The sequence below is a fragment of the Elephantulus edwardii genome, unplaced genomic scaffold, assembly GCF_000299155.1.
Source record: "Elephantulus edwardii isolate Elephantulus edwardi_28Jun2011 unplaced genomic scaffold, EleEdw1.0 scaffold00287, whole genome shotgun sequence".
In the NCBI taxonomy this organism is placed as follows: Eukaryota; Metazoa; Chordata; class Mammalia; order Macroscelidea; family Macroscelididae; genus Elephantulus; species Elephantulus edwardii.
Genome location: NW_006400037.1, coordinates 2,438,767 through 2,450,371, shown reverse-complemented (window position 1 = coordinate 2,450,371; position 11,605 = coordinate 2,438,767).

Here is an 11,605-nt window from a genome sequence, read left to right as displayed (position 1 = left end):
TGTCAATATTTATGCGTTCCATTTCTTCCTTAACAATATCTAATTTTCCTACATTCATGGTTCTCACATTCCATGTCCCAATCACCAGTGTCTGCTTTGGAGAATGACTAGCGATGATAAAAGGCATATTGATGCCTTTGGGCTGTGGTGTTGGAGAAGAGTATTGAATACACCCTGGACTGCTAAGAAAATGAACGTGTTTGTCGTGGAGAGGGTGAAGCCAGGCTGCTCCTTGGAGGCAAGGATTCTGAAGCTTTATCTGACATACTTTGGACATGTTGCAAGGATTGACTAGTCCTTGGAGAGGGATGTCATGCTTGGGAGAGTAGGGACAGTGCAGGAAAGAAAGACACTTGATGAGATGGATTGATTCAGTAACTGGGGCAATGGGGGTAGGTGTGTCAGAGACAGTGAGACTGGCACAGAATAGGGCAGGGTTTAGGGTCAATATGAGTTGCAGGTGACTCGACGGCACATAACAGCAACATATAGCCTAAGAGTGAAATTTGTCCATCATATTGTAAAAATCTTCCTCTCTTTCACTGACTTTCTACCTTTTTAAGCATTATGCTCTTGTCCAAGGACCAGCCCCTCCTAATTACATTCTCATTGAGATAGATTGGTCGCTACCAGTCGTAATTGACTCAAGGGCACCTAACAACAAGATGGTAAAAATTTATGGTTAATCATTTCAAGAAATCCTAGAACATTTTCCAAGATGGCTACATCATTTTAAACTCCTGTCAGGATTGCATAGGGAGCTCTGATGGCCTATTCTACTTCTCTGCTAGTTTGAATCAAGTAATGGGCTTTCAGTCAGAAGATGGATAGTCCCCCCCGTCCCACCCCCGCCAAGTGAATTACAGCTTTGAGAAGCTGTTGGAGGGTAGGCTATGAATCCGTTCTGAGTCTATGACAAGAGTTTGAGTTTGACAAGCATAAGTGTTCTAATTCCTTCATTATTAACAATACATGTTAGTACTTTTTTTCGTCATTATAAACAGTCTAGTTATTATGAAGGAGTATCTTATTATAATTTTGATTTGCATTTCTCTGATAGCTATTATTACATATATTTTCATGTGTTTATTGGCCATTTGCAGACGTATTTCTGTAGAATATCCCTTCCTATTTCCTTGCTGCAGTTTGAATCCACAGTGGCTCAGATGAGGAAGATAGACAATCTCTTCCTGTTAAAATTTATAGCATCAGGAATTGATAAAGAATCACTGTCAGATGGAATGGATTTGACCACAGTGAATGAGATGTTGGCTGTCCATTTTATAATTATATTATCCCCAGCAACAATAGCAAAGTTCAACAGAGATGCAAACAATAAATGCTGTCAAGGTTGTAGAGAGATTGGAAACCTTATTCACTACTGGTGGGAGTGTGAAATGGTGCAACCACTATGAAAGGTGTTTTGGTGCTTTCTCAAAATTCAGTTGGGAATAGAAATACCATTTGACCCAGCAATGCCACTTCTGAGAATATACCCTAAAGAAGTCATAACCACCATCTAAATAGATACATGCACACCCACGTTTATTGCTGCATTATTTACAATAGCAAAAGGATGAAAGCAACCCAAGTGCCTATCAACAAATTAATGGATAGGAAACTATGGTATATTCATACAATGGAATACTATGCAGCTCTGAGAAACAATAAGCTCATAGAACATGGATGATCCTGCAGGACATTATGATGAGTGAAATAGCTCAGTCACAAAAAAACAAATACTGCATAACACTACTATTATAAAGCAAATATGACATGAGGATTAGGGAGGAGAATAGAATAAGAGTGAATAGACAATGAATGTTGTGTTGGAACAGATAAAGGAAAGAACTGGTTAAAAAGAATATGTAATTAGGCATTATATGTATGACAACTGTCCAGAATAAGAAGTATATAGCAAAGAGGGCTGGAGGGAGAGGGTGGGAGGAAGGGAACTGTGGAACAATGAAGGAACATTTAAAAAAAAGTTAATTGGGGGAGGGGGAAAGGAGGGAGAAGGAGTAAAAATGTACAATGATGAATCAATGAAAATATCATTTTTTGCACACTCATGTTTATCACTGCTTTGTTCACAATAGTATAAAGTTGTAAAGTACCTAAGTGCCCACCAACAAACGAATGGATAGAGAAGCTGTGGTATATTCACACAATGGAATACTATACTGCATTGAAAAATAAGGAACTCATGAAATATTACACAAAATGGGTGAGCCTGGAGAATATTATGCTGTGTGAAATTTCTCAGCCACAAAAGGACAAATAGAGCATAATGCCATTGTTGTAAAATGGGACTGACATTGGGGTTGTGGGGAGACTGAAAAAGATGGGATAAATTATGTATACTACATTGAAACAGATGAGGGAGAGAACTATTTAAAAGGGATATATTATTAGGTATTAAAATCATAAAAGGAGTCCAGAATGAATGCTGATTAGTGGAGTGGACTTGAGGGGAGGGATTGTATAACAATGAAAGAATTTTTCTTTTACTTTTCAAAGAGAAGAGTGAACGGGAGGGTGGGGAGAGGGACGGGTGGGCAGGGAGAAAAGCACAACAGTGAATGAATGGAAATCCAAAGTCTCTGTAAACTGTCACTAAAAATAATAATAACACTAATTTGTTGTTGTTGTTGTTATGTGCCGTTGAGTCACCTGTGACTCATAGCAACCCTATGTACAACAGTACTAACCTCTGCTCTGTCCTGTGCCAATCTTACTCTCTCTGACACATCCACCCCAATTACCCCAGTCATTGAATCAATCCACCTCATAGAGAGTCTTCCTCTCCTGTGCTGTCAACCCTCCCAAGCATGACATCCTTCTCCAAGGACTGGTCCCTCCTTGCAACATGTCCAACATATGTCAGATGAAGTTTCAGAATCCTTGCCTCCAAGGAACAGCCCGGTTTAACCTTCTCCAGGATGAACCTATTTGTTTTCTTAGCAGTCAGTGGTACATTCAATACTCTTCTCCAGCATCAGAGCTCCAAGGCATCAATTCTCCTTTTATCCTCCCTAGTCATTGTCCAACTTTCTGACACATAAAAACTGATTACAAAGACCACTGCCTGTATCAGGCACACCTTAGTCTCCAGAGTGATGCTATTGCTCTTCAGTACTCTGGAGTGGTCCTTAGCAGCAGACTTTCCTATTGCAATACATATTTTAGTTTACTGACTGTTGATGTTGAAAGCATTGACTGTGAAGTCAAGCAAACTAAAGCTGTTAACAATCTCAATCTCTTCACCATCCATCCTGATGCTGCCAATTGGTCTAGGGGTGAGAATCTTTGTTTTCTTGATATTGAGCCTCAATCCATGTTGAAGGCTGCAATCCTTGACCCTCTGCAGCAAGTGGTTCAGATCCTCCTAAATTTCAGCAAGCAGGGTTGTGTCATCTACATAATGCAGATTATTGATGAATCTTCTACCAATCCTGATGCCACACTTCTCCTCATAGAGCCCAGCTTTCCAGATAATCTGTTCTGCATATATGTTGAAAAGATATGGAGAAAGGACACATCCCTGGAGTACGCCCTTCCCAATTTTGAACCATGCAGTGTTTCCTTGCTCTGTTAGATGACTGCCTCCTGGTCCAAGATGATGAAAAGAATATACTGAGTCACTGTACCGAAAGGAATTGGCAGACACAGAAGAATTTCATGAAACAACATATGAGCAAGAGCCTATGCTGATGAAGACAGAAGTTCAAGCTTCTTTGAAGGAAATAGCAAAAAATAAGGCCCCAGGAATAGATGGTATACCAATTGACGTATTTCAGCTAACAGATGCTGTCCTGGATGTGGTCACCAAGTTGTGTCAAGAAATCTGGAGAACAACCACCTGGCCAACTGACTGGAAGAGATATATATTTCTTCTTGTTCCAAAGAAGTGTGACTCAGCAGAGTGTGGAAATTATAGAACAATATCCTTGATTTCACATGCAAACAAGATTCTGCTGGAGATTATCCAAAAATGACTGGAACAGCGTATCAGCAGAGAACTGTCTGAAGGCCAGGCTGGGTTTAGAAGGGGTAGTGGTACTAGGCATATTGTAGCTGATGTTAGATGGATCTTACCTTCCCTGAAAGCAAGGAATACCAAAGGAACGTCTATCTGTATTTCATTGATTATGCAAAAACATTTAACTGTTTGGATCATAACAAACTGTGGCTGACTCTGAGAAGAATGGGAATCCCGGAACACTTGATTGTGCTAATGCAAAAATAACAATAATAAAAAGGAAAATCTTATTTTTCTGTAAACTTTTGCTAAAATCACAATTAAAATAAAATTTTTATTTTAAAATTCTATTATCTTCTTTTATTGAGTTGTAGGAGTGTTTCACATGTAAGCAAGATTCTGCTGAAAAGTATCCAAAAATGACTGGAACAGTACATCACCAGAGAACTGTTAGATGTGTAGGCTGGGTTTAGAAGAGGCTGTGGTACTAGAGACACTATAGCTAATGTGAGATGGATCTTGGCTGAAAGAAGTGTGGCTCACAACACATTGTGTCTAACCTTGAGACAAATGGGCATACCAGAACACTTAATTGTGCTCACGAGAAACCTATTCTTGGATCAGGAAGCTGTAGTCAGAACAGAGCAAGGAGACACCGCATGGTTTAAAATTAGGAAGGGTGTATGCCAGGGATGTATTCTGTCTCCAAACTTTTTCAGTCTATATGCAGAACAGGTCATCCTGGAGGCTGGGCTGGATGAGGAGGAATGTGGCATAAGGGTTGGAGGAAGATTCATCAACAACCTGCATTATGCAAATAACACAAAACTCCAAAAGTCAAGAGATACTGCCCCCAGAGGAAGAAACTGGCTTGAGGTGTTAGGAATCACAGAAGTCCAGAAATATTGACATATAGGTCATCACATCAAGGGCTGGATAGGGGAGATTTATGTTGAATGGAGTAAGTGGGAGTTGATGTACATGCTGGTGGAGCAGGGAAAGGGGATGGCTCAAAACACACCTGGCAAGGGTGGGGACAACACGGACTCAATTGGGTTTTTTCTACTATTGGGAAATATCTTTAATCTGCTCTTCTCTGTAAAATGCTTGTCTATCAGATAATGTTCTAAATCTGAGCAATCATATTAAGACAGACTAAGATGAAGGATTGGCCATCCACTTCCAAAATATCAGGCCTTTGAAAAACCTATGTACAACACAGTTAGACTAGCAGATATGCAACTGAGGCTGAGCCCTCAAGTATGGAAACACATAGGAGGAGAAACAAGAAACAGTTGTAAGCAGACACTAGTGATTTGAACATGGAATATAAGAACCATGAATGTAGGAAAATTTGATATTATTAAGAAGGAAATGGAACACATAAATATTGACATACTAGGTACTGGTGAAATGAGATGGACATGGAATTTCGTCAAACAATATATGAGTAAAAGAGCCTGTGGTGATGAAGGAAGAAATTCAAGCTGCTCTGAAAGAATTGGCAGAAAACAAGGCCCCAGGAATTGATGATATACCAACTGACATATTTCAACAAACAGAGGCTGCCCTGGATGTGCTCACCAAGTTGTGCCAAGAAATCTGGAGGACAACCACCTGGCCAAGTGACTGGAAGAGATCTATATTTATCCTCATCCCAAAGAAAGGTGATCTGACAGAGTGTGGAAATTATAGAACAGTATTGTTGATATTACATGCTAGCAAGATTTTGCTGAATATTATCCAAAAATACTGGAACAGCACATCAATAGAGAACTATCTGCAGTGCAGGCTAGATTTAGAAGAAGCTATGACACTAGGGATATTTTAGCTAATGACAGATGGATCTTGGCTGAAAGCAGGGAATACTAGAGAAATGTGTATCTGCATTTTATTGACTGCAAAGGCATTTGACTGTGTGGATTACAACAAACTGTGGCTGACTCTGAGAAGAATGGGAATCCCAGAACACTTGACTGTGCTTATGCGAAACCTATAAGAGTGACCAGGAGGAAGCTGTCAGAACAGAGCAAGGAAATACTGCATTGTTCAAAATTTAAAAGGGTGTGCATCAAGGATGTGTCCTATCTCCATATCTTTTCAATCTATATTCATAATAGATTATCTGGAAGGCTGGCCTCTATGAGGAGAAGTGTGGTATCAGGATTGGAAGTTGTTGTTGTTATGTGCCGTCGAGTCGCTTGCGACTCATAGCAACCCTATGTACAACAGCCCTAAACTCTGCTCTGTCCTGTGCCAATTGCACTGTCTCTGACACTCCCTTCCTGATTATCCCAGTCACTGAATCAATCCACCTCATAGAGGGCCTTCCCCTCCTGCGCTGTCCCTCCACCCTCCCAAGCATCATGTCCTTCTCCAAGGACCAGTCTCTCCTCACAACATGTCCAAAGTATGTTAGACGGAGCCTCAGAATCCTTGCCTCCAAGGAGCCACCCGGTTTAACCCTTTCTAGGACAAATCTGTTTGTTTTCCTAGCAGTCCATGGTATTCTCAATACTCTTCTTCAGCACCACAGCTCAAAGGCATCAATTCTCCTTCTATCCTCCTTGGTCATTGTCCAACTCTCTGATGCATAATAAGTGATTGCGAAGACCATGGCCTGTATCAAATGCACCTTAGTCTCCAGAGAGACACCATTGCTCTTCAGTACCCTGGAGAGATCCCTAACAGCAGACTTTCCCCTGGCGATGTGCCTTTTAATTTCCTGGCTACTGGTGCCAAGAGTCTTGACTGTGGAGCCAAACAAACTAAAGCTGTGTACACAAAAAAAAACACAAAACACACACACACACAAAAAAAAAAAATAAAGCTGTGTACAATCTCAATCTCTTCACCATCCATCCTGATGCTGCCAATTGGTCCAGGATTGGAGGTAGATTCCTCAATAATCTGTGTTATGCAGATGACACAACTCTGCTTGCTCAAACCGAGGAGGACCTGAAGTGCTTGCTGCTGAAGGTCAAGGATTGTAGCCTTCGATATGAACTGAAACTCAACATTTAGAAAACAAAGATTCTCACCACTGGGCTGATTGGCAGCATCATGATCGATGGTGAAGAGATTGAGATTGTTGACAGCTTTAGTTTGCTTGGCTCTACAATAAACACTCTTGGTACCAGTAACTAGGAAATTAAAAGACAAATTACATTGGGAAAGTCTGCTGTCAGAGACCTCACCGAAGTACTGAAGAGCAATGATGTCAGTCTGGATTCTAAGGTGTGCCTGACAAAGCCCCTGATCTTTGCAATTACTTGCTATGCATTAGAGAGCAAGATAATGACTAGAAATGATAAAAGGAGAATTGATGCCTTTGAGCTGTGGTGCAGGAGGAGAGTATTGAATTATATAATAGACTACTAGGAGAACAAAGAGGAGTTCATCCTGGAGAGGGTGAAGCCAGGCTGCTCCTTGGAGGCAAGGATTCTGAGGCTTTGTCTGACATACTTTAGACATGTTGCAAGGCAAGATCAGTCCTTGGAGAGGCAATCATGCTTAGGAGGGTGCAGGGACAGAACAGGAAAGAAAGACCCTCAATGAGATGGATTAATTCAGTCACTGGGGCAATGGGGGTGGGTGTGTTGGAGACAATAGGATTGGCAAGGGATAGAGCAGGGTTTAGGGCTGCTATACATAGGGTCGCTATGAGTCACGGGTGACTCAGCAGCACATAACAACAACAATAAAATAGGTTTGAGTCATTGAACACCAATGATGGTAGACCAGATGAATTATGCGATGACATCAAGGATATCATCCATGAAGAAAGCAAAAGGTCATTATAAAGACAGAGGAGAAAGAAAAGGCCAAAATGAGTATCAGAAGAAACTCTGAAAATTGCACTAGAGGGTTGAAAAGCAAAAACTAAAAGAAGTGACAAGTTAAAGGGGCTGAACAGAAGAATTAAAGGGCAGTTTGAGAAAGCAAAGTATTACAGTGAAATGTGCAAAGAGCTGCAGTTAGAAAATAAAAAGGGAAGAACTCACTTAGCATTTCTCAAGCGACAAATTGAACTTGACTATCCTACATCCAAAACCAACTGCCAAGGGTGTTTATTGTGGATCCTAGTAAAAGGAAACCACTGACAACCTCAATTATTTCTTAGTCTATCATGATATTGTCTATTGGCCTACTGGGGAGAATTTTTGTTGTTGTTTCTTATATTTAGGTATAATCCATAGTGAAGATTGTAGTTTTGATCTCTTATAGTATTCAGAAAATGTATTTTCAGAAGAAAAAAATACAAGAACTCTTTTCCTTACTTATGTCATTCCTATCAATTTTATTTCTGTTTGAGCTTTGTAAGCATACATAACAGTATGGTGTTTTATTTACACTTTTAAAAATTAAATTAGCAAACATAATTTTTTCTGATCAACTTAGTGTTTTCTTTTTTAACTGATGAGACTCTTGACTTACAAGAATAATAATATTTATAGTTGTAAAATATTTTATAACAAAATGTGTTACTTTTATAGCCAATTTTGATGCAATTATGAAACACATGAAAGTCAATGATTAAATTATAAGGATGAACGAACATTATGTCATACACAATAAATAATGCATTTCTCACTGTCACTTAAAAGTAGGGGAAACCAGTAAGCCCCAAAGAAAAAAATTTGCATCTTTAGTGTATACAAGACCAAGCACCTTGGAAAGTCTTTACTCTTAGACTAAGCAAATGGTGTAAAATCCATCTTTGTGTGCTTGCATGTTTCTAAAAATTGCACTTTTTGAGCCACAGACCCCTACATTGTGGGAAGACTAGGGATCTTGGGATTCTGAAGGAAGCAAGTTCCAAGTTGGAGGCATGGGACCTGGAAAGTCTCTCCAGGTTGCCAGTTCCCTGCCATTCTTTCTAAGGACTGTGTGTATGGTACAGGACTCACTTTCCCAGAAGTGCTTTGGGGACCTCCTTCTGCACAAAGGGACTGTTAAATGTGTTTTCCTCCCACCGGCCCTGTTGGCTCCTGTGCACAGGTCACACACAGCTCATAGTTCCTATCAACTTTTCCCAAAGGACCCCGAGGCTCCTGTAGGAGCCAGCCCTTCCCTGGAACAGGAAACTCTATTTACACTGTCTTGGAACCTGGCGCACTGATCCATAAAAGGGCAAGAGTCCTTTAGGAAAAGGGCAGGGTGCTTGGAAATGCTTTGAAAGTGAAAGCTTCCCAGCCAGCTTTGTTGTTGTGCACCATGTGCTGGTGCAGCTTTGCAGGACACCAAGCAGGCTCTCTTTGGATAGCTGAGTGGTAGAGCTGAAAGCAGTCATGGCAAACAAGCAAAAAAAAAAAGAGAAAAATTGTCACATGAACCTTCTCTACAGTGCACACTTAGGACAGATAGTTGCTTCTCTAGCCATCTAAATCAGTGTTAAACAAATATACTAGTTTACACCTGAATAGTGTAGCCCAATGATGCAATGGTTAAAGGCTCAGCACTAGCCAGGTCCATTGTCCAAATGGACTAGTCATTCTTGCTCCCACAAAGATGGAAAACTTAAGACTCACCGCTGTTGAGTTGATTCTGACTCATAGCAACTTCTCATCAGGCTTCTGAAGTTGTAAGTCTTAAAGGGAAGTGACTGCACACCTTTCTCTCTCAGAGCTGATGGCAGAGATATGTGGCCTTAGGATTAGCAGTGCAACTGCCTGTAGATGATACCACCACAGCTTTGGAAATCCTGTAGGGCAGCTCTATTGTGTCCCATAGGGTCTCTATGAGTCACAATTGACTTTTTTTCTTTTTGAGAGAGTTGACAATAGGCAATGAATTTGTCATAGAGACTTTATGGGACAGAATATTTTGGAAGCAGGAGTGGCATCTACTTCCTAAACTACATGCCTCTGGAAACTCTATGAACTTTGACAAATGATGATAGTTATGGAAAGACTTCAGGCCTTTTCTCCATAGGGTCACTATGCATTGTGCTCAGCTCGACAACGATCAACAACATACACACACACAGACACACACACACACATATGTATATATAGTGACCTAGTGGCAAGAAGCTGTGCTGCCATCCTGAAGGCAGCTATTCTGTGGGAGAAGGATAAGCAATCTCCTCCTGTGCAATTACTGTCTTTGAAAACCCACTGGAGGGTCAGCTATGGGTCGGTTCTAACTCTACAGCATACAACAACAACAACAGTGTGTGTGTGTGTGTGTGTGTGTGTGTGTCTTGGGAGCTCTCGTGGCCTAGTTAGAAGGAGTTGCAATGCTAACCCAAATCCAGTTCAAACCCACAAGCGGCTCCATGAGAGAAGATGGACAATCTCCTCCTGTGCTATTTATTGCCACTACCAGGTCGACAGTACTCAACAACATCGATGAAAGAGAGGAAGACCTTAAATGAGATGAATTGTCAGTGACTGCAGCTATGGGCTCACGTGTATCAGAGATGATGAGGGTGATCAGGAAAGGATACTGAGGATACTGGTCAGATTTGTTTTTCATAGTTTCCTAATCATAACTGACTCTACAGCATCTAACAACAATGTATATATCAATTATCCAATTGTACTTTAAACAAAAAAAAAGACTTCAATAGTAATCTCTATATATGTTTGCAATCACTTGCTCATGCTGATGTCTATCACACATTTTTTCCCTAACATCTAACAGATGTATATTTGGGGAATAAATTTGATTCCTGCTGGTAGCCTAGTGACAAGAGGCTGTGCTGCAATCCTGAAGACACACAGTTCAAGGCCACCAGCTCCTCCTGTGTGATTAACTACCTTTGAAAACCCTCTGGAGGGTCAGCTATGGGTCAGTCCTGACTCTATGGTACACAACAACAACAACAGCAAGAAAGCCTTCTGCCTTTTCTACTTGAGAAAAATCCAGTGGGTTTCTCTAAGAATTAGAGATCCTGGGGATTTAATCATAATGAGTCAATAAGTAGTGAATCACAGTTTAAATAATTTCTTTATACTTGATAATAATTATGAATCATTACAAGACATTGGCTAAATGCTTAACATTTATTAGATCCTTTAACACTGAAGATAACCTTGCTAAATACTGTTGTCAGATGTTGTCAAATCAGCCTAGCAATTTAGCAATTCTATGAACCACTAGTCAGAACTTTGCCTTGACCTTTTCCATTATCACAGTCTCTGACACACATTTATATATTATTGAAATCACTGTGTCAATCCATCTCATTGAGGTTCTTCTTCTTTGCTGCTGACCCTTTACCTTTCCCAGTGTCATGTCTTAGAACTCGCCCCTCCTGACATGACCGAAGTCTATGAGATGAAGTTTCACCGTCCTTGCCTCTAAGGAGCAACTTGGTTCCACTTCCTCAAAGATGGATGTGTTTGTTCTTTTAGCTTCCATGATGTGCTCAGTACTCTTTACCAACACTACAAGTCAAAACATCAGTTCATCTTTAGTCTCCCTTATTCCTTGCCCAAATTTTAGATGCATATGAAGAATTTAGAATATTGTGGCTAGAAGGCACAAAGCAAGAAAGTGACACAAAGATGATTAATGACTTGTCCAGAGTCATGCAATCAGTAAATAGGGATCAAGGATATAAACTCAAGATTTCTAGCTCCATATGGTTAGGTCTGCTGCCATAAGTTTGGGGCA